Source organism: Cebus imitator, unplaced genomic scaffold (genome assembly GCF_001604975.1).
Source record: "Cebus imitator isolate Cc_AM_T3 unplaced genomic scaffold, Cebus_imitator-1.0 Scaffold0, whole genome shotgun sequence".
In the NCBI taxonomy this organism is placed as follows: Eukaryota; Metazoa; Chordata; class Mammalia; order Primates; family Cebidae; genus Cebus; species Cebus imitator.
In genome coordinates this window covers 13,691,228-13,717,521 of record NW_016107315.1, presented here as the reverse complement: position 1 = coordinate 13,717,521, position 26,294 = coordinate 13,691,228, and positions in this window count along the sequence as shown.

The following is a 26,294-nucleotide window of genomic DNA, read 5'->3' as shown; positions in this document are numbered from 1 at the left end:
TGTGATTTATCCCCTCTCGAAACTCTATCATGTAGCGCAGAGCCTGACACATAGCAGGTGCAAATAAATGTGTGTTAAGTGAACAAATTAATGAGTGAATAAATATGTTCCCTCTGGATATTTTGCATAAGTTCCTAAATTATGACATCATTTAAACCTGCACACAAATGCATATATATATATATAATTTGTAAAGCACTATATGTGATATCATGTATTTACTACATAAAACCAAACAATATGGCATATTCCTGTGTTATTATTTCCACTAAGGCAGGACTCTCTGAGGCTCCAAAAACTTAGGTAATTTGTTTGGGGTCACACAATTCATAAAGAGTAGATCCCAGGCTTCTGATTTTATGCTTTCTCTACTATATCTTGAAGCTTCTTATAAAGTTAGACGACTTGTGAAATGCTCAAGTGCATAAGTCACAGTGACTATATGGATATAAAAAATGAGTTTTCTTTGGGCTCTCCATTCCTCCCTTGCTCATGTCTTATGACTCCCACCCAAGATTCCTGACAACTGGGCCTAAGGAAGGTTCATCGTGTCTATAAAAACATGGATAAAAGGCCATGGTAGAAATCGCATCAGAAAAGTGAAACATCGGTGTGCTTTCTACTTTTCACAGCAGAGTCCTGAGAAAGCTAGGAGCAGGGAGCTTACTTAAATGGAGTCAGGTTTCTGAGTCCTTAACAGTTCAAAGCCTACAAAGATGCCATCGCAGTGTACCAGTAAACATAACAATAATAAAGCTGTTCAAACCTTATGAGGAGCAAAGCCAATGATTATTTTTCAATATAATACAAACTGAATGATTTACCAGCGGTACAAGATAATTATCCCACGAGCTTTCCTGAAAGAATAGAATAAATGTACAAGCCACAGTCTCATATGAAGCAAGGCAAGAAAATAAATCTTAATGTCAGGATAATAACAGATACAGTAAAATCAATATTGATTATTGGGAGAAAAAGGCAGTAAAAATGTTAAGTTCTAAGGCTAAAATTATACTAAAAAGCTAGAGTTTAAACACAGAGTATGGCTCGGGAATGCATATAAAGCATTTTCTGAGCACCAGTACAGATATTTTATTTCTAGTGTCAACATGCTCTGCTTTATGGGAGGATGCGGCTGCATGTTTAGAGGCCCTAGAAGCAGAAGGCTGCGATAGTCCCAATGGTTTCGATTAATTGGGATCTCGTGGGGTCTGTAAATCTCTTACCTTTGTTTTTGGCCCTGTCATATTTCTCCATGGCCGTGGGGATAAGGATGGAGATATATGTGTCCTTCACGTTGATATAAGTGAAAAGAAGAAACAAAGAGCAGAAACTGCCAGAAAAAAAGTAAACTCAGCTCCTCTGTAATACAATGCATAACGCTAGGCAGGTCACTCACTTGTCTTGCTGCTTCTGTGAGGGGGAGGTATCTTTGCAGCCGGGATAAAGAACCACTTATTCATGGAGGCTCTGCAACCCACAGAGTAAGGAGACGGAAGACCAAGCGTAAGTAAAATGCAAGATAATTCAGTTTGTTTTGAAACAGAAAGTGTGCTGAAGCTGATTAAGCATACCCATTTTAACAATGAGAAAGCACAGGCCAGTTCAGCAAGACTGCACCATGTGCGCTAAGATGTGCATGTGTGTAGAGATGCAGAGCGCCTTTCCAGTGCTGTTGAGATGAGGGGATCAGGAGGGGACCGGGGAGGAATGGTGACAAAGAGTGCACTTGCAGGAGCAGGACAAAATGGAGCTGGAAAAGAGAGAGATGGTTGCCTAGGGGAAGACACCCATGACAGAAACAGGCTGGAATCTGCGAGTCTTGTCCCTGCTTCTGACTGCTTTGTTTTTGTTTTTATTATTATTATTTTAGTTTGGCTTAGTTTTCTGTGACAGTATTAATTGTATTTGTTTATGGGGTACAGTGTGATGTTTTGACAGATGTATGCATTGTGGAATGATTAAATCAAGCGAATCAATATATCCATCGCCTCATCTACTTATTTTTTTGTGGTGAGAACATTGAAAATCTCTTTTAGCAATTTTGAAAATATATGACATTATTATGATTATTGTGATTAATAATTTTTTTTGAGATGGAGTCTCACTCTGTCACCCAGGCTGAAGTGCAGTGGCACAATCTTAGCTCACTGCAACCTTAGCTTGATGCAACCTCCACCTCCCAGGTTCAAGTGACTCTCCTGCCTCAGCCTCCCAAGTAGCTGGAACTACAGGCACCTGCCACCATACCCTGCTAATTTTTTGTTTTTTGTAGTTTTAGTAGTAAAGACAGGGCTTTACTCTGTTGGTCAGGCTAGTCTTGAACTCCTGACCTCGTGATCTGCCTGCCTCAACCTCCCAAAGTGCTGGGATTACAGGCATGAGCCACCGTGCCCAGCCGACATTATTAATATAGTTATTATGCTCTGCAATATATCACTAAGACTCATTTGTCCCATCTAAGGGAAACTTTTCACCCTAACCTACATCTCCCTTTTTCCAACCCCCTCTTTTCCTTGGCACCTGGTAAGTATCATTCTACTCTGCTTTTATAAATATGGCTGTTTAAAATCCACATATATGTGAGATTGTGTGGTATTTTGTGCCTGACTTATTTCACTTAACCTGATGTCTTCCGGAGTCCTCTATGCTGTTACAAATGGCAGGGTCTCCATTTATCTGAGGCTCCACAGTGTCTTATTGTGTATGAATATCAACTAATACTCAGTATCTCTGGGCCCCTGTCCTCTTTTCTAAAATAATGAAGAAATGGAGAGGTAACACATCAACCCCAATGTCTCCAAGTTTATAGTGTTCTGGAATCCCAATGTGTTCCTCACCTGGGCTCTATACCTCAGTGATGCTTCCTATTATCACATCAAATCCACTTTTAATGTTGTCTATTCAGCTTTAATCAAGATAATATATGCATATTGTAATAAATCAAGTGTTATGAACAGTCCCTGGCCCCACCCTCTGTGCCCTCTATTGCCAGCCATTTTCTGTCCCTTTAGAGTGGTGATTCTCTCTTGACTGTGCTTTCCATTCACCTGGGGCCTTTCAAAAAACCTCAACACTCCAACCTCACCCCACTGGAATTAAATCAAAATCTGAGGGGTGGGACACAGACATCAGTAAACTTTAAGGCCCCCAGATCATTCGTTGTGTAGCCAGGGTTGAAACCATGTCCTAATCTGGGCCTCGAAATAGAACCTAGGAACTATGCTTAAAACTTTTTCTTCATTTATCAATTGTAGTTAATTTACTTCTTATATAAATGATGAGAATTTAGGTTATCAATTCGCCTCCTACAGACACACACACACACACACACACACACACACACACACACAAACACACATACACTAAGGTATATATATGTGTGTGTGCATATATATATATATATATATATATACACACAATACATGTTTATATTATATGTATGTTATATATATACCTCCTCAGTATTTGAAATTTTTATTGTTGCTTTTTAAAAGATTACCCTATTTGGTTACACTAAATCTATATACTTAAATATATTTAAATCCTCATTTTTACAGCATCAACTTTTGATGGCATCCTTTGATTATTCTCTGGTGGACATGAAGGCATTGATGTCTCTAAATCTTTATTTTTTATTTTGTTCCACTGCTGTGTCACACTCCTTTTCTCTCACTTTGTCAAGGCTGATAAATCATTCACATGCTGCACTGCAGCCTCAAACAAGGCTTCTGTTCTTTTTCCACAGATTTTCTTTAAAAATTGAAAATTAATAAACAGCATTTACATTTTTCTGGCCATGAAACAAATTATTCAATCTCTGGCCAAGGAGAGGGCTGGGATTATATTTCCTTCTCTATGGGAGGTCCCTGTAGGAGACTATTCCTAGATTCTAAGTCAAATAGATTCTTTTCTTGCACCCCATCATTTGCTTAAAATCACCCCTAATTTATACTGTTTCCTATTTAGAACATGCAGTTTTATGTTTTTTTTGTGAGAAATTCTTATCATTTTTTATTTTTCTTTGGTTGTACCATTGTCTTTATCATGCCTTCCATTATTTTTCCCTCTCAATGAGACCCTCTGTCCTCATGAGTCCTGCGTTTGTCCAGTCCACTCCCGTCCTGGAGTGCCATCCTTCTCCCCCATCTCTGTGGATCACTTTTAGGCTCCATACACAGCAGTCAAGATGAATGACCTCTGCTGCCCACTTAAGTGGGATTTTCTGTTTTTAGGATCAAGTTTTTATATTCTGGGATTATCCCTATGATAGAGTCCATTCTCAAACAATTTCCCACGAATTTAGGAAGTAACATTTTTTATCCTTACATTCTAAAAGCAACTTTATTCTACTTGTTGATAGTACAATATCATCTAAGTAGCAATCATCTAGACTTAGTTGATTGTCTAGATGAGCATAGAATTCTGGATTAAAATTATATTCTTTCTAAACTTTGAAAGCACCCTTTCATTGTTTTCCTGCATCCAGGTTGCTAACTGGGAATCAGATGGGATGCGTATTTGATTCTCATTCTTTGTAGGTAACTTTTCTGTTTTTTTTTTTTTTTTTTTTTTTTTTTTTTTTTGTCTTTCTGTAAGCTTTTCTGTCTGTCTATTACATTATGTTTATATACCGTTCTTTTTCTTTGGATTCTGCTAGACAAGCTAAGAGCTCATTTATTCTAAAATCTCATGTCTTTGAGCTCTGGAAACGCTCATCTCTTGTTTGATTGACAGTCCTTTCCTACCATTTGTTATTATTTCTTTCTATGTAGGATGTGCCTTAGTTGGATGTTATATCTCTTGAATTACTCCCATGTAGCTTAGTTGTCCTCATAATTTCTTTTCTTTGACTCTGTGCTTTGTATTCTAGGAGATTTTCCTAATATTATTTTCGGCTCATAGCATTTTAAATTGTCAGTTGCATTTTTAATATTTATGAGCTCATTTTTACACTCCCATTGTTCCCTTTCATCGTGGAGAAGGTATCTTTGTAAATCTCTCTGAGATGGTGATGATGATGATAATGGTGAAAGTTCTCATCTGTTTCTTAAATCATGTCTTTTTCTTCCAGAGTCCTTCGTTTTCTGTCTCTTTCCTGCTTCTGGTTCTTCTTATATACAAACATTCCTTGTTTAGTTATTAACACTGATGAAAGAATAATTGGGAGTTTTTCTCTGAATGGCATGGGGAAGAGCCAGAAGAAGAGTACCAACGTGCTTAACTAAAAACTCTAACTTTGCACATTTTGTTCAGTTTCCTTAGGGAACTTTTCTTCTTCTTCTTCTTCTTCTTCTTCTTCTTCTTCTTCTTCTTCTTCTTCTTCTTCTTCTTCTTCTTCTTCTTCTTTTTCAGTTTAACTTTTCATTCTGCTATGCCTGCTCATTCCCAGCCCAGACCCTTGTAGAGTTCCACGGGGCAGTCTAGACCTCACTTCACCTGCTGGCCTCTTTAGGTGATGGTGTTTTGTACTTGCTTCATTAGACAGCCTGCTTTCTGTCTCCAAGAAATGTATTAAAACTTGTTATTGGCTAGTGACAGCCCTATTGCCTAGCCCTATTGCCTATGCTAGTTTATTCCTTTTCACACTTCTATGCCTTTGTTTCAATTGTTATTTAGACAGGACTGGAAGTAACTGTGTATGTGCCTAGCCTACCATTTTAATCTTAGCAAAGTACTTTAATTTGTCAAATTATTGCTAGATAAAAGTTCCTCAATTCTCATATAACCATAATTCTTCTGAATTTCTGTTCTGGCTAGGACAGCTATCAGCAAAAGAAAAGTATTTTCTGGGCTCAATTGTCAGGAATCCAAGCAATATTAACCTAAGCCAAATGAAACCCAGCCAAGGTTTGTAAGATCATTTCTTCTATGATGGGCACACACTGATTATAAAACCACAGTTCCGGAGAATTGTAGAATCAGGTGGAACCTTTCAGGTTGTCTGGTAAGAGCTTCTCATTTTAGGAATGAGGAAGCTGCACCTAGGGACACTCACTGACCTGCCCAAATCACACCGCAATGAAACCAAATCTTCAGACTCTCATTCTACTGTTGTTTCCACTATACCAGTCTTAATTTTAATTAAAATGCTATTGATTAAAATATAATCCCAATCCTTTAACTGGTGGTTAAAAAGCTGTGTTTGAATAGGCACAGCTTCAAGAAAGACTAATGTGATCATGTAGGAAAACCATAATTTCCAACAGCAACTTAAAATTCAAAATTTTTAGAATGTTTCTGCCGGGATCACATGGTAGGTTCAAGATGTAGACATATTAATTTTTCCCTCTGGTTTCAATATGGCATTTTTGGGGGTCTAGACCTGCAGAATCATGGCCTTCAATGGCCCCTCCAGGGCAAAGCAGTGTGAGCCAGAGACTCTGGCCGCTGTCAACAGGGAGTAAGTGCCTTGAAGGTGGCCAAGGGAGGGTACCTCCACAAGCCAATGGCTCCTACCGCCATACTGGACACGAGACCTATGGCCTCAGGATTCCCAAGAGAGTTATCTAAAGGAATGTTAATAATTTGTGTTATTTACAAAGCAAATCATCAGAGTTAGCTGAAGACCACATTTTTTTGTTGTTTAAAAAAAAAAAAAAAAAAAGAAGGGATAATGAAGCCGAGCTCAGGCCTGGTTCACATAAAAGCTGATGTAAAACAGATTTACAGCAGTGCATTGCTTGCTTTTATGTGAGACTGAGCTCAGAGGGGGCACATCCATCTCTGAGGACGCCGAAGTGAGCGAGATTTAAAAGGCGGCCTTTCTTTGTTCCATAATAGGTTGGACACTTCAGAGTAAAAAGAATCAAAAGGTGTTAAGGATGATATTTACAACAGCAACATTGCACACCTATTTTGGTAATAGGCTTTAAGTATTTAAGACATAGAATCATCTTATATTTCATGTGCTAGGCTGTGTCTCTTCCTTTGTAAATTTGTCACATAGGAGTGATGTCAACACAGCTTGCAAATAAATGGTTGTCAAACCAGAAGGTTGATGTCCAGGGCCTTAGTTCCCTTACTTTCTAAAGGTCTTAAATTCCCAGGATGATTCAGGAAGCGTGTAAATGGATTGTTTCATAGGACAGAGGAGCTTACCTACATAATGTGAAAACCCTGCTTAATAATTACGAAGTTTAGGCTTCCAGAAGTTAAGTCTATATATCATGAACTATTCAGAAATTTGATCCATCCAAAAAGGTCCCCACTGAACTCAGTTTTTTCTTAAGCCTGCAGACAGAGTAGGAAACATCTGCAATCATTTCTGCAGGGAGGTCTATGCTTTTTAAGTACAGTTAGATTTGGGGGGCGTCTTCACGAGGTCACCAACTCCTTTGGAGCCTTCAGTTTTATTTTAGGTGACTGCAGAGGAGAGAGGGAAGAGGCAACTGAGTATATAGCAGGGGAAACTGAGAAGCTTTTACTAGTGTGATAAAGCAGGAGAAACGGCTAGACTCTGATATCGCACTTGTATCATGAAAGAAGCCAGGGAGCTTCCCCATTCATGTACACATAAGGAATTGCTGCAGAATCTAACGGCAGGTTATGCCGGCTGAGGTGAAAGTCTGTTTTGGAGTCAGATAAGGGCATCTGAGCTTTGTAGAGAAAGTTAAAATGAGAACAATGTCTTTGTCCATATTGAGTGCATAACAATTAGGTGAGACAGAAGAGAAGATAGAAGAAGACATGTGGAGAGGGAAAGTTGATGAGTTTCCCCACTTCTGGTGTGAAAAGTTCATCAACTGAAAAGCCAAGAGTGCATGAATAACTAGGTAATAATGCATTTCACTGTCATCATCGCTCCTTTAATTCATTCCTCCCCCACCTACCCCTTGCTCCTGTCTTAGGTTTATAAAATGAATGTACAGCTTTTGGTGCCTATTGGATCCCAAAGTTTTCTTATGAACTCCCTGTAAGGGTCAGTGGCAAGTTTCCATTGTTTGAAAGAGAATAAGAATGTAAAATGGATTATAAAACCAGACTTGCCCTGGGCCTATGCTGTCCCACCAAGGAACACAGACCAATCTAAGGGCACTCAGGTCATCTTGAGGGCCTTGATGATCTCTTCACATCCAGAGGAAATATGAATTAACATTTTCTTCTATTTGCTGTAAGTTTTCATACTTTCAATGCACCAACATTTTGGCTTTCTACAAGACTCCACGAACGTATATTAATCTGTGTATATTTGAAATTTTGCAAAAGTTTTATACCATCTTATCTCCTTGTCAGTCAAGGAGACAGTAATAGCAGTAGTGAGTATAAAAACAACATTTATACACAGGCATGTCCTCTTTTTCTGGAATATTTCTAAGTAGACTAGAAAGCTGTTAACACACAGATTTATGTGTCTTTCTCTCCAAGGTGAACTGAGACCAGATGTTCATAACACCAAACTAAGTACACATTTAGTAATTATCTGGTGAGTTTCATTCAGTGGGGACAGCCCTGAGCCTAAAGAATGTGAGCCATTTTGATCTAGTCTTGTCCACTTTCACTTTTGAGTTTCTCTGAATCTCTCACCTGAGCTTCCCTTGGAGCTCATACTCCTCCGTAAATTACTGTTCTCCATCTAGCTCTGTGCTAGTGGATCATCTCCTGCTTAGGTTTATACTTCCCCAGTCTCCCGAAGGCTCCACGAACAATTTACAGTGTAAATGACAGGGGGAATTTCATTAGAGCGATAGAATTTAATTATCCACTTTTAGCATTGAGCGAAATGCAAGGCTAACAGCTCCACACTCGCCAGAAGTGCCCGGGGACCATCTTCTCTGAAGACGAGTGTGCTTGGTGTGTTCAGAGCCTGGGTTTTCATGCTTCTTCTGCAAACCCACAGAGAATCTGCTCCTCTCCCCACTGCCAGATTCACTTCAAACCCTGCTGGGTACTGAGCCCGAATCCCAGACGGAGAATTCCAATCATTAGATCTCACAAAAGCTTTTCATTTTGATCATGTTTCCATTTATCTTGTTTTTGTCACTTACTCTTTTATTCCCAGTGCTATAGATGACCAGGTCGCTGTATTGCCATCTTCAATAGCTGAGCTCTATTTCTCTTTGAGTTATTTTTTATGGTTGGATTTGCCAGTTTTAGGGGGAAAATAGAATCATTTCAGTTTTGCCCCTATTTGAACTTATTTTGTGCCTACGTACCTCCCACTGACATGGGGAGGATGTGCAGTGTTTGACATTCAGAACGACCTTGTGTCGATGGAGGGCTCCTATTGGCCCCAGCGTGATGGTGTCATCCTTGAAAATCTTTCTTCCCAACTTTCGAGGTGACTTTCGTGGGATCACGTGGCCTAAATAATACATGCTATGTAGGCACCAGGGCATTTAAATGTATGAAACTTGTTAGAATTTCCTTAGTTTACTCATTTCTCCCTGATAGCCTCTTTGATTTACCCATTGTGTAACCTGTATGGTGTTCTAGGAGAATGGAAGAAGAAAAAGCCCTAAAATTTGCCAGAATCCCTTTTAAAAATATCTTCTTCTCCCTTCTCACAGTTGAGATGACTTTTACCTTCATAGCTCAAAGCCGTGAAATGTCCTGAATTCCAGGTTTGCTTACCTAAGTGCTTAAGTGACATATCTGTTCTGGCATCTAACAGACCTCTCAAAGCTAGCATTTACCTGCATCTTGATTTTGCCACGAAGCCTACACCTTCCCTGGTTCTTATCTTAATAAATGATGGAGCCATTGACTTCGTAGCTCAAGCAACCACATTGAGTTGCTTAAGCTCAGGCAACCTCAAGAATGGAGGTTTGCTTCTTTTAGAGTCATTGCATTCTGCCAAAGACAAAATCTAATGGCCAATCCAAACATCTCTATCTCAGAAATTTATCTCAGATCCCTCTTCTCCCTATCTCTACTGCTACTCTAGTCGCAATTACCATAAACTTTGACTTGGACTTCTGCCAAAGCTTTTTGTCTTTTTCTTGTTTATATCTATCTATCTGCCTACCTACCTATTATCCACTCTGTCAATCTATCTATTATCTATCTACCCTATCTGCACTTGTCTAATTTTAAAATAGTTAATAAAATAACTTTTCTCTCATGGCTTAATAAAACATAAAAGGATACATGGTAAAAAGTGCACCGCATCATACTGTACCACATCTATTCTCTAAGTAACAAATATCAAATTTTAAAATAGCAACTTTAAAGACAAAACATATGTAATGGCCAATTTTTGATCATTTTTGACCTTCAAAAATGTCAGTTGAATATGGTTTATCTATTAGTTTCTTATAATCCCTTTCAGCTATTTTGCCATGTACATACATGAGAATACATAAAAACATAATTTATGTCCTCACTATTTTACACAAAAAAATAGTATCCTTTAGATTTTGGTTTGTCCCAGCTTATTTTTCTTTTAATAATAGACTGGAGACATTTTGTTAACAGTAAGGAAAAAGTTGTTTTTAAGACAACTATTTAGCCGTCCTATTGTATGGCCATACCACTATTAATTCACTTTCTCCCCTGTTGATGGACATTAAGGCTGTTTCTGGTATTTTGCCATCACACAATGCTGCAGTGAATAATGTTGTACATTCCATTGTTTCATGAGCAATAGCTGAGTTCTTTTCTCTTACCCTTCACCTTCTCCAATTCATTCTCCAACAACCAAAGTTATCTTTTAAAAGCATAATTCTAACTATGCTACTCTTATGCTTAAGCTCCTCCAATGACTTCCCATAATGTTCAAAGTAAAAGCCCAGTGCCCAATGCCAGGACCATATGGTACAAATGACCAGCTGCTGCCAACCTCCCTCCTCTCCTGTGCCCTCCCCTGCGCCACCACACTCCAGCCTTCTCTGTGTTCCTCAAACATGCCAAGTGTATTCTATGTTACAGGGCAAGGCAGTAGTTGCCCAGAATATTCTCTCCTGGGTTTTCCTATTGTGGACTTTTTGTCATCCAGGTTTTGGTTTGACTGTGGTGGTGTGCTGGTAAATGTTTAACAGGCAGCTGTCTGGAAAAAGGAAGCTATGATTTGGGACATTTACCTATTTATGTAAATACTTCACTGTGGCCTATTCAAAGTTACGGGAGTGATGTCAATCAGCTCACCAACTTGTGGAAACTGTAGCAATTCATTCTTCTGAGCTGTTAGCTGCCTACACTTTAGCAGTGCTTTAGATGATGCTTTTCCTCTGAAGCAAGCTCCAATGATGGTTAAACCTGTTTTTTTTTTTTTAATTTCTATCTTAACCATATCATTAGAGTAGAATATTTTCCTGTTCATTGACTGACTTACTTGACTATTGAATGATTCCTGCACCTCCACTTGACCAACACACACACACACACACACACACACTACACACCCCTAAGTTTCATGAAAGAAAGGATCTTGTCTGTTTATTCAGTGCTTTATTTCCTGTCTTCAGATTTGTACCTTGGCACATAACATAGACTCAGAAAATGCTGGTAGAACAAATACATGAATAAATGAATTTCAATCAGTAATTAACTCTCCAACCTAATTCTGACCCCGAACGCTTTGCCATGGCCCTGACTAGAGTTCCTCTAAATGTGTCCCACAAATCTGATGCCACTCTCCTAAGTGCAGTCGCCTTTAGCATTTCTTGGTGCGTGGCCACCGTTTCTTTGATGACTTGGACTAGCACTCTGCCTGTACTCAGATTGCACGAGGCCTGTCCAGCTGCACAGCCTACCAGCTCTGCTCAGCCATCACCTCTGACAAAAGGCAATTCTGATTCCCATGTCTGCATGTTGCATAGGTATTTACCTGCTTCTGTTTGAGCATTTCCTCCACCCTCCTTTCTAATATCTGTGCTTCACAGCCCAACTCATATCCTCTTTCCTCCGTGAAGTCTTTTCCTTTCTATTCAACCTATACAGATTTTTCCCTTGTCCAAATTTCTGTTGTATGTAAAGTTGAGAAAATCTCAACCTTTCACCTAAAACAGAGGGCACATCTTAACTAGGGACTGTATGCTTGGTGATATTAACAAATTAATATTAATTTCCTAGGGGTGATTATGGCACTGAGGTTATGTAGGAGAATGTCTTTATTCTTGGATAATACATGCCTAAGAATTGAAGAATAAAGTGTCATAATGTCTATAATTTACTTGCAAATTATTTTTGACACATGAGGCAAAGAGAGAGGAAAATAGAGCAAAATATTAATATTTGGTATATCTAGATGCCAAGTATGTAGGTATTTATCACTATACTATACTTTTATTATTTCTTTAAGTTTGGCATTTTCAAAATGAAAAGTTGAGAGATAAACTGGTGAATTAGAAATCTATATTAGGCTTTCAAGCCTACAGTTGTCTGGTTCCTACCCTTGAAGATCTATAGCTTCTGGCTCAGTAAGTCTAAGTGGTTAAGTTCAGGTATAGGTGTTTTTATAAAACTCCGAAGAAGATGCTGATGCGGAGTCGGGTTTCTTTGAAGCCCAGTCTGAGACCACGGGCTTCTCTGGGGAACAGCTCTGGGGGAAGAGGAGTCAGGGGAGCGAAAGAGGATGGTAGAGAGAAGCCAGGCAGGGATGGGCCTCTGCTGGAGCCTAGCTACAGGCTGAGCCTGTGGGAGAGCTGTGGAGCACTAGTCACACTGCAGACTTGGTCCCACGTGGAGGCAAGAGGCTGGCCTTCTGTGTCCCTGGGCCAGCCAGTCTTGCTGAGGTCTGATCTGGAAGAGGGGCTGGTGTGGTGGGCGGTAGCTGCCCACATGAAGGTCTGGCCAAGGATTATTCTCTGGAGAGACAGCTGTGAGTTATGCACCAATGCTTCAGAGGGGGCACAGGGTCCTTTCCACTTGAGGGAACTGGGCAGACACCAGCAGGCTTCAGCACATGTGGCCGAGTGTGGAAAAGTACTGCTCTGTCAAACAGCATGGACTGGAAATGTATTGCTCCTTATTTCATGAGTCCTAACTCTTCCACTTGAGGCAGGGACCATGCCCAAGGCTATTAATGGCCTCTCCAGAGGCTGGTACCCTGTTGGGCACATTGTAAACATCCACCGCTTACTCACTGGCTGAGGAAACTGGCCTGGTACATACTCCTATGACAGCATCCACCCAAGCTGCAAAAGACATTTCCTTAGGAGATAGGAATTCTTGACTCTGGTGTTGTGAGGAGAGGGATGTAGAAGGCGAGGAGATGGAGCTTACCACTTTCTCAAGAATGCCACGTTGTCATTGTCCGCTCCTGTTTTTCATTATGCTCTGTGTTAAACTACTTGGACCAATACATATTATTTTAGTTGGAGTCTCCTCCGAAGACTACTGATTTAAGTAGTCAGTTTGGGCGGTGATTCCAGCACACGCCAGTAGAAGTGTGAACTGAGATGGGAAGGGAACGTAACCAGTACAAGGCACATCACCAAGTGAGAGGCCACCCTGGGACTCAGCGCCTCTGGGAACTGCTGGGCCCAGCATGGAATATGTGCCTCGGCGCCATCTAACCCAAGAGGCTAGGGTGCTAAGATACTTATATACCAATCACATCAAACTTTGCATGTAGGATTAAGGAGGTCTTTAATTCTCCAGTTCCTGTCCAGTGCTGCGTGGGGACAGAGCAGTTTCTGGCCACAGAAGAAAGTCCTCAGGTGACATGTTGCACAAGCTCTGCAACAAGAAGAAACGGCATTTGCAACACTGATCCCATTTCATTTTCGCCACATATGCTGAAGCCCTTTAGCAATAGCGTCTTCTGTAGACTAGGAAGGGGGACCAGAGGAAGCTCAACAGCTTACAAATGGTAGCTTTTTAGTAGCCGTCAAAGCAAAATTTGAACCGTGGTTCCTCTGTCCCAGAAGTCAGTACTCTTACCTGAAACAGGTCCTACAGCTTTGGTTGGTGGTGACGATTATAAGTGCTGAGTGAATGGATGGCCTAGGACATTTGGCAGCTCTCTTCGGGCCAGAGCTCAATGGTGAATAAAAATTCACCAGGTGTCAGTAAATTGGAAACAGGCTTAGAAGCAACGTACACCCTACTAAGTAGCAAAGGTCAGCTTGTTTAGAGAAGCATTCATGCAGGAGCCAGCTGGCACTGAGTGATTTCTCCGGCACTGCCTAAGCCTCTAGGAGCACGCATCGTCGTTTCTGTCGGTCACAGCGCTAGCCTGCGTGGGGTTCCGGTGGCTGCCTCCTCAACCTTCACGTCAGCGCCAAGTCCCTCACTCATGTCATTCTGCACCTCACCAGCTGTCTGTCAGGACCCTGACAGCTCTCTTCTAGAGGAGTCTCAGCTCAGTTGTGTTGACTGAAGACTTCTGCAATTCATAGCACAAAAAAAGAAAAGCAATGGGAAGGCCAGGAAAGAGAAACTTCGAGAAGAGCTCCAAGAGAATTTACTAGGTTAACAGCCTTGAGAGAACAAGCTTTCGCTATAGCAAGGATTTCTGCGTTCAGGGTATTCAGGTGTCTCTGATGTCTCAGGATTATTTTTGGTTGGTTTCACCAGGGATGCGTGATGTGTCGCTGGGTTGGCACCATTCATATGAAAGTCTATGTCCACTGCATTGCCCACATGCTATGTTCACTGAGCCAGCTGGGTCTGGAGCTCAAATACATAGCTCTGAGTCTTTAGAAAGAAGTGGCTGTGTCTCCGTTGCCGTGAAATACTGGGGTGGAGGAAGGGAATCTTTGGAAAGTTGCAAACTCAGAGCATTTAAGAGAAGACTAGAAGTCGGAGGATAATCCTAGAAATCTTAGCCAGAGTGGGTTGGAAGCAGGAAGTTGGATTAGATGTTCTCTAAATTTCTTTCCCAACTTAGCCTGATGCAATTTTTAATCTCAAGACAGAATACTTTTGGTCCCCGTCTGTAAAATAAGTTTAAGAAAGGACTCATGTGTGGTTTACATCATACTCATATGCAGTAGTCCTCCCCTATCCAAAGAGTATATATTCCAAGACCCTTAGTGGATGTCTGAAACTACAAACAGTACTGAGCCCCAGCTATACTACATTTTTCCTATACTTATATACCTGTGATAACGCTTAATTTATCAATTAGGCATGGTAAGAAACTAACAGTAACTAAGAATTTAACAGAAAAATTATTGCAGTATATTCTAATAAACGTTATACGAATGTAGTGTCTCATTTGCTCTCTCTCAAAATACTTCATTGTGTTGTACTCGCCAATTTTCACACCACAGTTGACCTCAGGAAACTGTGACCTTGAAAAGCAAAATAGCGATAAGAAGGTACTACCGTATACATAGATGTTTTCAAAAGATGACATTAAAATATAAATGCATATGCTTACTGGTTTTCTAGGTCCCTGATGAATAAACTTATACCGCCCTTGAGGTATAAAGGTTGTAGTTTGGATATGACTGCTATAGACACAATTCTTTCTTTCCCTGTTTCACCTAATACTGCTTTATAGGACCAAAGGGATTTTGACAAAACAAAACTTCCAGGAGGGCAGTGTGCAGAGCCATTCAGAGTATAAGAGCTCTGGAGTCAGAGAGCCCCAGGTTTAAATCCTGGCTCCATTCATCCACATGACCCTGCACTGGTTGCTTAACTTATTAAACCTCAGCTTTTCACTTTTAAAAATAGGCTAGTTATAATCACAGTACCCATCTTACAAAATTGCTGAGACAATGGAGATAAAGGTGAAATGCTTAGGAATATCCTGGTGCATAATAAGCATATAATAAATGAAAACTCCCACTGAGATTTTCAAATGAATCTGCCGCCCCTGACAACCTCTCTTTCCCCAGTACACAGTACTTATTACCAGACTGGCTCAAAGACCCAAGCCCCTTACTGGGCTAGGACACTGCTGTGCAGGGCTCTGGAGCCTGTTGCTTCCCCCTGGAAGCCTCCAGGTCCTGAGAAGTGCCTCTCAGTCACATTGTTAGAATGGTTCCTGGTAACTGCCTGATTGCCTTCAGGTGTGGCCCGCTCCTGCCCAGTGTCACTATCCTGGGATTCGGTGATACAGAGAAAAGAGTCTTCCTGTCGTAAGAAATGTATAGGCCCAGTGACAAGAAGGAGGTTTCCTGAAAGAGCCATGCTAACTTAGAAGAGGACTTAGGAATTTTCTTTCTTCTCCACTACTCTTATCTCATGCCTTTGATCCTGGAGAGTGAAGTTTCTTTCTTTTCACTATCATTTATTTTCTTGGCCAAAATTTTTTTTCTTGGTCAAGATTAAAAATAAGAGGTAAAAACCAGAATCTGGAAATTATGATCTGAGTGTCAATTTGTTCATCCGTAAACTGGGGACACAACTTAGGATTTAAAAAAACAGTTGATGTAAGGAAATGTGCTTTGTATACATTTCCATATGTAAGTAAGGGATTATTTTTGGCTCTTCCTCGAGGGGAAATGGCATGATAAAATTGTGAACAACAAACCAGAAAGTCTGTTTTGATACTCCATTCCTCTGTGGAGTCTATCATTGAGAGAGAGAGAGGACCCTGGAGAGCCAGAGGCCGCCAAGGCAAGAACAGGAGTGAGAGAGGGAGAAGGAGCGACTTCACAGTATAATTTAAGGAAGCGGGCTTCAGAATGAGAGGGGAGCAAAATGAAGGCTGAGGAATGTTACTATTATAATTCTGATCTATTGCACCATCTAAAAAAGACATCTATTTGAACTCCTGTACAAGCAGCAATTACCTGGAAAATAAATGTTATAAGGATCTCCTAAGTTGGCAGTAAAATTAGCATCACTGAATTTTAATTAATAGTCCAGCTTGGAGAAATATACTACTTCGCCTGATGAAAAGAATGGCCTCATCCATGGAGCACGCTCTCTCAAATCAGTGCTTTCAGCAGGTATCTTGTTTTCCCTTAGTTTCCTGGAAATTTTTGCAACTCTGGCATCACTGGGAGAACCAGTGGGTAAGCATGCTGTGGCAGCCTGTCCAAAAGAAACGCTGTTGATCACGTGCTGTTTCTGTGGACCTCAGTTTCCCCATTTGCAAAATAATGGAATGGTGTGTTGTGGATGGGAAAGACTGGAATCTCTTGGGCTTCCTTAGCTTAATATTTTTTGTGATTTGGCCCAGACACATGCTCTTTTTAGATTCTGTGTTGAACACTGCCACAGTAACAATGATGTAGACAATGTTGATGGGGAAGAGGCGTTTACTGAGAACCTAGGATGTATGGGCACTGGGTGGGAAGCTTTTCAAGCATTGCTGATTGTGGTCTTTATGACCTCCCTTTGAGGTAGCTCTTATTTGTGTCCCCATTTCATGGATGAGGAGACACTTCAGAAGAGCCTTGTTCATGGCCATACAGCTGGCCACCAAGTGGTCATGGTGGTCATAGGATGATGAAAATTAAATAACGTTTTTTTAACTGGAACTCTTAGGAACCCCACTAACCCCACTGTTGCTTTTGAAATCAGAGAAATGTCCTGCCTCTGTGACTTTTAAATTTCCCAGGGTGGAGTCTTACAAGATTCACCAGTCCCTCACCCGTCACACTCCCCTACGCATACTCTGCTCCTCCCATTTCCACTTAGTACAACTTATTTCTCATTTTAGTTCTCTGAAAATTTTCAGATCACCTTTGGTTATTTCATCCTCATCCTTCATATCCAAGCATTCATCAAATTCTCTGCTTTCATTACTTAATTCAGTGCTAATATGTCAGGCACTGCATGAGAAACTTAATCATAATGGCTTCTTGATTTATATAGTGTTTTAAGGTTTTCAAAGAGCATTCATGTGCATTATCTTATTTAACCCTCACAATGGCCCCTGAAATAGATGATCTATATTTTACCGATAAAGAAATGGAAGCTCAGAGAGGACCAAAATCAGATAGCTAGTGGGAGGAAGAGTTTAGTTTGAGCTCACGTCCAAATTTAAAGCCCAGTGTTCCAAGAAACATGGTCTTCCTCAGTGTCTCCTATGTCTGTCTTATTTTATTCATTTCCGTAGTTTCCTATAAGACCAAACCCATACCATCCCACCACTGTTTTGTATGGCAGCCTTGGGGTTGGTATCCTTGATTCCTGTTTCTCTATTTTGATCCAGATTTAAACTCCAGTTCCTTGTTTTTAAACCTATGGTGGATCCTTATTATCTTGGATCTAAGTTACATTCTTCTATAAATCTCTCAAGGTTCTCCATAGTATGTCCTGATTCTGTGCTTGCAAGTATGTGCCCTACCTCCCTTAGCTCGTCTGTCTCCAGAACCTGGCTCCATGGTGTGCACGTGGAAAAGCACTCAACAACTCGAGCACATTTTCATGACCCTCTACATTCTATTCTCATCAATAAAAGACTAATTTTTTAAAGAGCCAACTGCACCATGTTAGAATAATCCTAAATTCTGTTTAATACTTACAGTTTATATCTTTGCTATTCAAAGTGTGGACCAGAAGGATACACACCACATCAAAGCTTGTAAGAAATGCAGAATCTTGGGGAACCTTGGGCTTAATCAAAATCTGAATATTAATAAAGTCCTAGGTGACTGGTATGCATATTAAGTTTGAGAAGCCCTGGACAATTATTGTAGTCACGATGTAATGGGCCAAGTAGAGGCTTTAATTCATAAATGCCTGGGTTTGAATCCCAGCTCTGCTACTAACTGGCTTTGTAACCTTGATTAAACTTGTAAAATTCCTTGGGTCTCTATTTCCTTGTTTGTAAAATGAGACTAATAATAGCTCACTGACTATGAGTCAGGCATTTTGCATGCATTATTACCGCATTTTCAATATTCTTATTGTATTTTAGAGATGAGAACACTGAGGCAACGTGGTATAGTCAGGTAATACACTAGCTCGCAGAGTGGCAGTTCAAACCTTCATCCATTTGATGATAGTTAAATGCCATTTTCACTTCACTTTTCCATTCTGTATGCTCTATTGTTGAATTTGATCACATATTATCGTGAAGATCAAATGAAATTCAGGTTGTCCTGGGTTTCCTGTCCTATAAAGCTATATATAAATGTTAGTTATTCACAGCATTGCTCACCTAAGTTGTTCTGTAATCGCTTTACATATTTTACCTTGTTTCCTTTCCGCTGTCAGTGTCCTTCCCTATCGCTTGGATATTTGAAGAATGTGAGGTACCACTTCTTGCTGCAAACAAGAAATTCAAGTACACACTGAATGTACATGTGGATGTTTGCATCGGTTGATTAGCGATGGGCCAGAGAGGGAATGAAAGGAGTCAGAAGATAGAGGAGAAGATCAGTTGGCATTTGGTTTATCTAGGGAAGAGAAAAGCATAAAAGAAAAATGATTAGAAGTAGGGCTAGGAAAGTAAAAACGATGAGCCTGGAGGATTTTACATTATTTAAGTAGGAAGTAGAGAAAATCCTTGAGAATGGCTTAGGCTTAAAAAGCTAAGAAATAAACTGGTCATTGGGTTTTAGATATGAATTTTTCTAAAATGTGACATGAGTGTAGTATTTTTTCAGGAAGTTGGGCTTTCTCACACCATGCTGTTTGTCCTTTTGTATATAAATGTATTATTCACCCATCACTGCTGCTGTGGAAGCTCTAAGATGTGGAGAACAATAGAGGGATCAAAGCCTTAGCAATATCTAGGAACCAGAGAGTGTGGGCATTCCTCCTAGAGGTGTTAGTGTCATTTGTCCTATCACCAAATGCACATCTACTGTGATTTTGGACCATTCTCCTGCTTTGGTGAGTGGAGTGGTCACCACTGTGTTGAAGATACAGCCATCAAAAGGCAGCTGAATTGTGCCTTCTTTCATGTACACCCCTCTGGGCTACTCTGTTCTCAGTCAGAGGAAAGAAAAAGCATATCTGATTTCCAACAGTAGAGGGAGATTTAGAATCTGGGAAGAGAGCAAATAACCAGCAACTTGAAATGCCTGGAATTACTTTACATGTTAGTCTCAACCGATGGACTGTGTGTGGAAAGCTGTCAAGAATGAATGTCTTACAGAATGAAAGCCAAGAGAGTCTCGCTGGTGGAGACAGCTGAATTCCTTTGAATCGCAGAAGAGAATCCAGACTTTCTTCCTAAGCTGGATCAAGCTGGACTGTATACCTACAATGTATACCCATAACTTGCAGATTTACATGTTGTCAGTATTCCTGTGGTACTCACACTGTCTGTAGCTGGTCTAATAGCCCATGATTGAGAAGATATAAATACAAGTATTAAAAGAATTTCCGATGCCCAGTTTAAGGAGTAAACAAAGGCAGCATCACACACTTTGGTCTCCAAATAACTTTGTATTTCATTCTACCTCCCAGCTGAATAATAATCTGCGTGGGGTTAGGAATCAGGACAACTGAACTAAACTTAGCAAATTTTAATCTGAGTCTGATCTGAGACTAAAAACACTTTTGTTCAAACCCAGCCCTTTGTTATTTAATTGCAGCATGCTCTGCAAATATACTTAACCTTAATCTATAAAATGTAAAATTAACACATTTCATGGTTGTTCCGGTAAAGTATGATGATATCTGAGAACATTTTTGTAACTGTTGACTTACCTTTACTCTGTTTTATGTATAGAAACTTTAAAAATTAGTAAGAGTAACTTAACTGTTTGCTTTGTGCTAGGCATTGCGCTAAAGATTTCATATACATCTTCCACTCCTTGGAGTATCATTTTGAAGTAGATATTTTTTGTCTCCATTTGACAGATGAGTAAATTAAGGCTTAAAAAGATTAATGAAGGAACCCAAGGCAATGTAACTGCTGCCTGACTTAAATTTAAGTCCTGGCTTCAGGACTTAAATTTCCTTCAGAACTTAAATTTACATGTCTCTTTAAAGCTTGGACCACCTTGGTCTTTGAACTCTGGCATCATAGGAATGGCTGGTTGGCATTCTTTACTACCTGTGGTTAGATTTATAATAATCTGAGGGAAGAGCAGAAGTGTCAGGTGAGCAGATCTTTGCTTCCGCAAAAGTCAGAGGCCAATATCTTTGGAGACAAAGGCCTTTCATAGTGAGGTTTAGTTAACTTTGAATTTCAGATAAACAATACCTTTTTTTTTTAACTATGTCTCATGCAATATTTAGAATATCTTTATAATGAAAATTATTTTTTATATTTTTATTTGGTAAATCTGGCAATGCCAATATAGGAAAGCATCAGCCCCAGAATGAATTAGAATTTTCCAGAACCCCTCTCAGGGCTTGGCTGGAATCTGAGCAGTGATTCTGGAAGTAGGAGAGATGAAGGTCAGTGAGGCACAGCGATGAAGGTCACTGGGACAAGCCCACATTGGGCTTCAGGACATCCATATTCCAAGCTTCGCTACACCCTGTCTGGATGGGTTGCCATCTTCCCCTGCCTGCTGGCCATGTGGTTGCAGCAATATGCCCTTTGCTCCTGGGCTTTAGAGTAGAATTGGTCAGAGTCATTGCAGCATAAATGGGTATCATCTTCAAGAACCAAAGGTTTGGGCAGAGAAGTGGCCATGAAACAGGGTAATGTCTTACAACTATTTATAAGAGCAGGGGGTGTGAAGATAATTTACATGTAAAAACTGAAAACCAATTCATCTAGAGCTAATTTCAGCTCCGACCAGCAGGAAAATTGCTGTTCAAATTGATATTTCTATTGCCAGGTTTATTGACAAACATGAAATAAAAAAGGCCTCTTCGTATCACGAATTTGTTATATGCTTTAAAAAAATAGAAAAGGGGGTTTATACTCCCCAGTTGGCGGCACACTGAATTTTGACAGACCTTTTCTTTTATACGTGTGAAAATGCTCATGGTTGTTGAGCTTGGATATAGCCCCATTCCACGAAGAGCAACATGACTCTGGGTCTTTGGATAGAAACTTTCATAAGTGCACGCTTCAGTGAATTCTCCCTCCTCCCAGGAGGCCTGTCCTCATTTCAAAGCTGGGGAAAGCAGGAGCCAGATAAGGGAAGTGACTTTCCCAAGGTCACAGATGGACAAATGTGCTAGCTGCTGGGCAGAGCTCAAATCCTCTATAGCTGGGCCTAGACCGTCATCCCCTACCATCCCCCAGACCTCCCCTGCAATGTACCCAGGGAAGCCCAGGATGCCTAGATTACCCCTCAAAACAGTGGGAACTTTCCACCTCTCCTCATCAGTTCACAGCCACCTTATGGCCTGAAAGCCTGCTCCTCTTCTCCGTGGCTCTGTTGTCTCCCAGCCCTTTCTTACTGGTGTTCGCAATCCTCAGCTTCACTCAGTCTGAAATATGTAGGGATCATAACTTGCGGGTTCGTACAAGAAGCCAGCAGCCCTTCCATAATTGCCACTGACGTGGAAATACAGGAGCAAATGAGTAGCAATTCATATGTCGCCGCATGACAGAACAAAAACCTTTACCGAGGAATTAAAGCCATAAATATCCTGCAGGGCTCCTACCTGTGAGCTTGTTCCTGACATCTGGAATGGCAGCTCACTGGAGCCACTCTGCTGTCAGCATCCTGCTGCACGCTGGCTGCAATGAAGCTGTGAGAGCAGAAGGGACAAGAAGGGGAAGTCGGGGGAGTCAGGCCTGGGGTGGGGGGACTTCCAAGGGAAACCTGGTGACAGACAGGTCACTTTCCTTCACCATGACCACAGCAACTAAGGCCCAGACTCACTCACTCCCACTTGGAGTCTCCCCGAAACCCTGCCTGCCACGAGAGTTCCTGTCCTTGCAAGACACATAACAGCTCTGTGGCTGATCTCCCATCTGGTTGACAGGAATGACAGCTCAGAGTTGTGCTCCTGGAGGGGAAAGTTTTGTGGGCAGGGAAGAGGAAAGAAACTGCAGCTTGGGGTTGCCCACACAGTCGTGGCAGGCTCTAACAGGCTGCAGAGATGAGGGAAGCAGGCAAAAGCTCAGAAGAAAGCCAATCGATGACCCTTAGAAGGTGGAATTTTACTAATGGGGCTCTCTCTTGGCAGATGTTTACTATTTCTGGAGCTGGGAGGATGCTGGTGGTGGGGATTGCATCCTATGCTAGAAGCAGCTGTTGAAATGTGATTCTGTCATTGTGGCAGGGATTCCCAGGCTTGCTGCTTTTTCCTGGGACCAACAGTATTTGCAAAATGAAATGGATCGTTAGCTACTCATGCCAATTTGCATGGTGTTTTTTTGTTTTGTTTTGTGTCTTTTTTTTTTTTTTGGCTACTGTTGTAAAGTGAAAGCACAGTGTTTTCTAGGGGCCTTGAGTTGAGTACTAATTGGATGGGTAATAACTGGAGACACTTCACCTTTGCTTACCCTGTATCTCTATCCACCGTTCAACACGGGTGCTGGTATGATTGAGCTCCAGAATGCAGACCAACTCTAGTAAGCCATTCCTCAGAAGGATGGCCTTGGTGGCTACTGGAAATTCTCATAGGCCTTTTGTGCCTTAGTTTTCCTATTTGAAAAATAGGAAAAAACAATTGGCTTATCTTAGTTTATTTGGCTGCTATTAACAAAATACCTTGGACTGGAGGTGGCTTATAAACAGGAGAAATTTATTTCTGATAGTTCTGGAGGCTGGGTGGTCCAAGGTCAAGGCACTGGCAGATTTGGTGTCTGGTGAAGGCAACCTTCTCACTGTGTCCTCATATGGTGGGAGGTTAAAGGCACTTTCTAGGTTGTCTCTTATAAAGACACTAATCCCATTCGTGAGGGCTTCATCCTCGTGGCCTAATGACCTCCCAAAGATTTCACCTCCTTGTATTATCACTATGGGGATTAGAATTTCACCACATAAATTTTCGAGATATGTTCACTTCAGTCCATTGCACAGCTGCACATCTTTTTTTAATCACTAAAGTGAGTGAGTAAGGATCTGAGATTTGAGGTCTAAAGAGCTGTCTTCCTCCTGTTGTTTACCCAGATGAAAGTAGCTGAGCTTTTGTCTTCCTGGTTCTACATAACATAGAGAAGGATAAAATGAAGAAAATGGAAAGGAGTTCTTCCCTACAATAATTTAGGGATGGAATTGAAAATGCTGTCTCTTTATGTATAAACCAATTTTGAGATTCTATGAAATGAAGATAAGAATAAACAGCAGGAGTCCAGATAGATGCAGGCTATCCTATTTTACATCAAGGCAAAAACGAGGAGGCACGAGTTCAAAACGTCTCCCCTCTTCTGGCCGTCATGTAGCTTCCACTTTTTAGGCCCAAGAAGAACACTTAATATGAGTGTGTGTGCTGACCAGCAGAGGAGAAAAATAAGGATTTTAAGTTGACCTGCTCTGCAGGAAAGTCTAATGTTACAGCTGCCAAACCAGGTAAACTTATCTGCTTTTTGACCTATTCGTGGCCCTTCACCAATACCTTGATATAAATGAACTCTTCTTTGCTTTAACATTCAAACATGCTGCTCTTTTTTAAAATTTATTTATTGTACTTCAGATTCTGGGGTACATGTGCAGATCATGCAAGATTGTTGCATAGGTACATTCACGGCAAGGTGGTTTGTTGCCACCATCCCCCCATCACCTATACCTGAAATTTCTTCCCACATTATCCCTCCCCCATCCTTCCTCCCACTATCCATCCCTCCCACTATCCCTCCCATAGCCCCCCACAATGGACCCCAGTGTGTGATGCCCTCCTCTTTGTGTCCAAGTGTTCTCATTGTTCAACACCCTCCTGTGAGTGAGAACATGCAGTGTTTGATTTTCTGTTCTTGTGTCAGTTTGCTGAGAATGATGGTTTCCAGTTTCATCCATGTCCCTACAAAGGACACAAACTCATCGTTTTTTATGGTTGCATAGTATTCCATGGTGTATATGTGCCACATTTTCTTTGTCCAGTCTATCATTGATGGGCATTTGGGTTGGTTCCAGGTACTTGCTATTGTAAACAGCGCCACAATGAAAATGTGTGTGCATGTGTCTTTATAATAGAACAATTTATAGTCCTTTGGGCATATACCCAGTAATGGGATTTCACTTTTAAGACATAGTGGTGCAGCTTGGTAACAAAGAAAGAATGTGGGCTTAGAACAGAGTTTCAGCTCCAAAACCTGACTTCCCTACCAACAAACCATGTGACCTAAAGCATGTGACCTTCTCTATTGTCCTGTGGTCTTACCTGAAAGTAAGAATGCTAATCCTTGCCTGCTATGTTGCAGAAGGGTAGGGGACCACGCCTTTGCTCAGCAGATGCCAGGCACTGAATTAATTGTTTCCTGTGCTCCTTATCCCTAGAAGTTGTCAACATGTGCCACTGCTTCTGCTAAAGGAGAAAGTAAATAACCTGGCAATATAATCTAATTTTGTGTTTATTTCTGTAAGGGGAGATGGCTGCTTTTGTCCTCACCATTTCCAACCTGCAACCAAGACTGTATGTTCACTGAAGAAGCAAAGATAGTACATTTGACCTACTAGACACCCAGGAACGGAATGAATATTCGTGCAAATAAAACATAGAAGACTTGAAAAATTCTTCTAGGGGTTTTCAGAGGTCCAATCTTTAGGGTGTAAAAATTATATAAATAAAAAATTATGTTTAATTCTTTTAAAAATATTTTGTAAATTCTCATTAAAGATACTGTATCTAGGGAAGTATATGTCATATCTTGCTATCTATGTGAAATAATGGGGTGGAAAGGCATACACATTTGCTTATATATGATAGACTATTTCTGGAATGATTCATGAGAAACCAGTCACTGGGTGACATCAGGAAGAAGAACTTGGTGTGAATCGGGAATCAGAGGAAACTATTTCACTGTGTGCTCTTTGGCCCTTGTGAATTTTGAACTATGTGAATGTATTGATTAGCTATTCACCGTAAAAATAAAGAAAATTAAACTTAAAGTAGAGATTGTGTCTTGTGAAAATCAATGTACTTTCTGTTCATTTCTAAAAAGTTAAATATTTGTAAAACTCTGCCATGGCAAATGTACTTCAAAAATACAATGTCGGTTCTAGTTAACACTCAGAGAAAAGCCCCTTATTTTGTATCTATTATTGTGCTGGTTCACCAAGGATTTAACTCCCAGAGTAGTCCTATTTCCCCTGTGAATTGTCTCTCTGTGTGTGTGTGTGTGTGTGTGTGTGTGTGTCTGTGTCTGTGTGTGTCCCTGTGTGTGTTGTGTGTCGTGTGTGTGTATGTGTGTGTGTGGGGCGGGGGGGGGACTTCCCTGGCTAGGTAGGGCTCAGCCCTAATGAGGCTGAGGCCTTGGGTCTGACCTGCAGATGACGAGTTAATTGCACTCTGTTCTGGGGCCACAGAGTGTGCGTCTCACCCTGAGCAGATGCTTGAGAATGTGGCCGTCGGCCTCGCAGCGGCAATCCTGGGAGCAAGCCTGATGAAATTCACACAAGTTCACCTCTATTTAGAACGACCAGTGGGAGGTCAGGGGAGCACCCGTGTAAGCGTGGTGGCAAACTGGGTGATGGTGG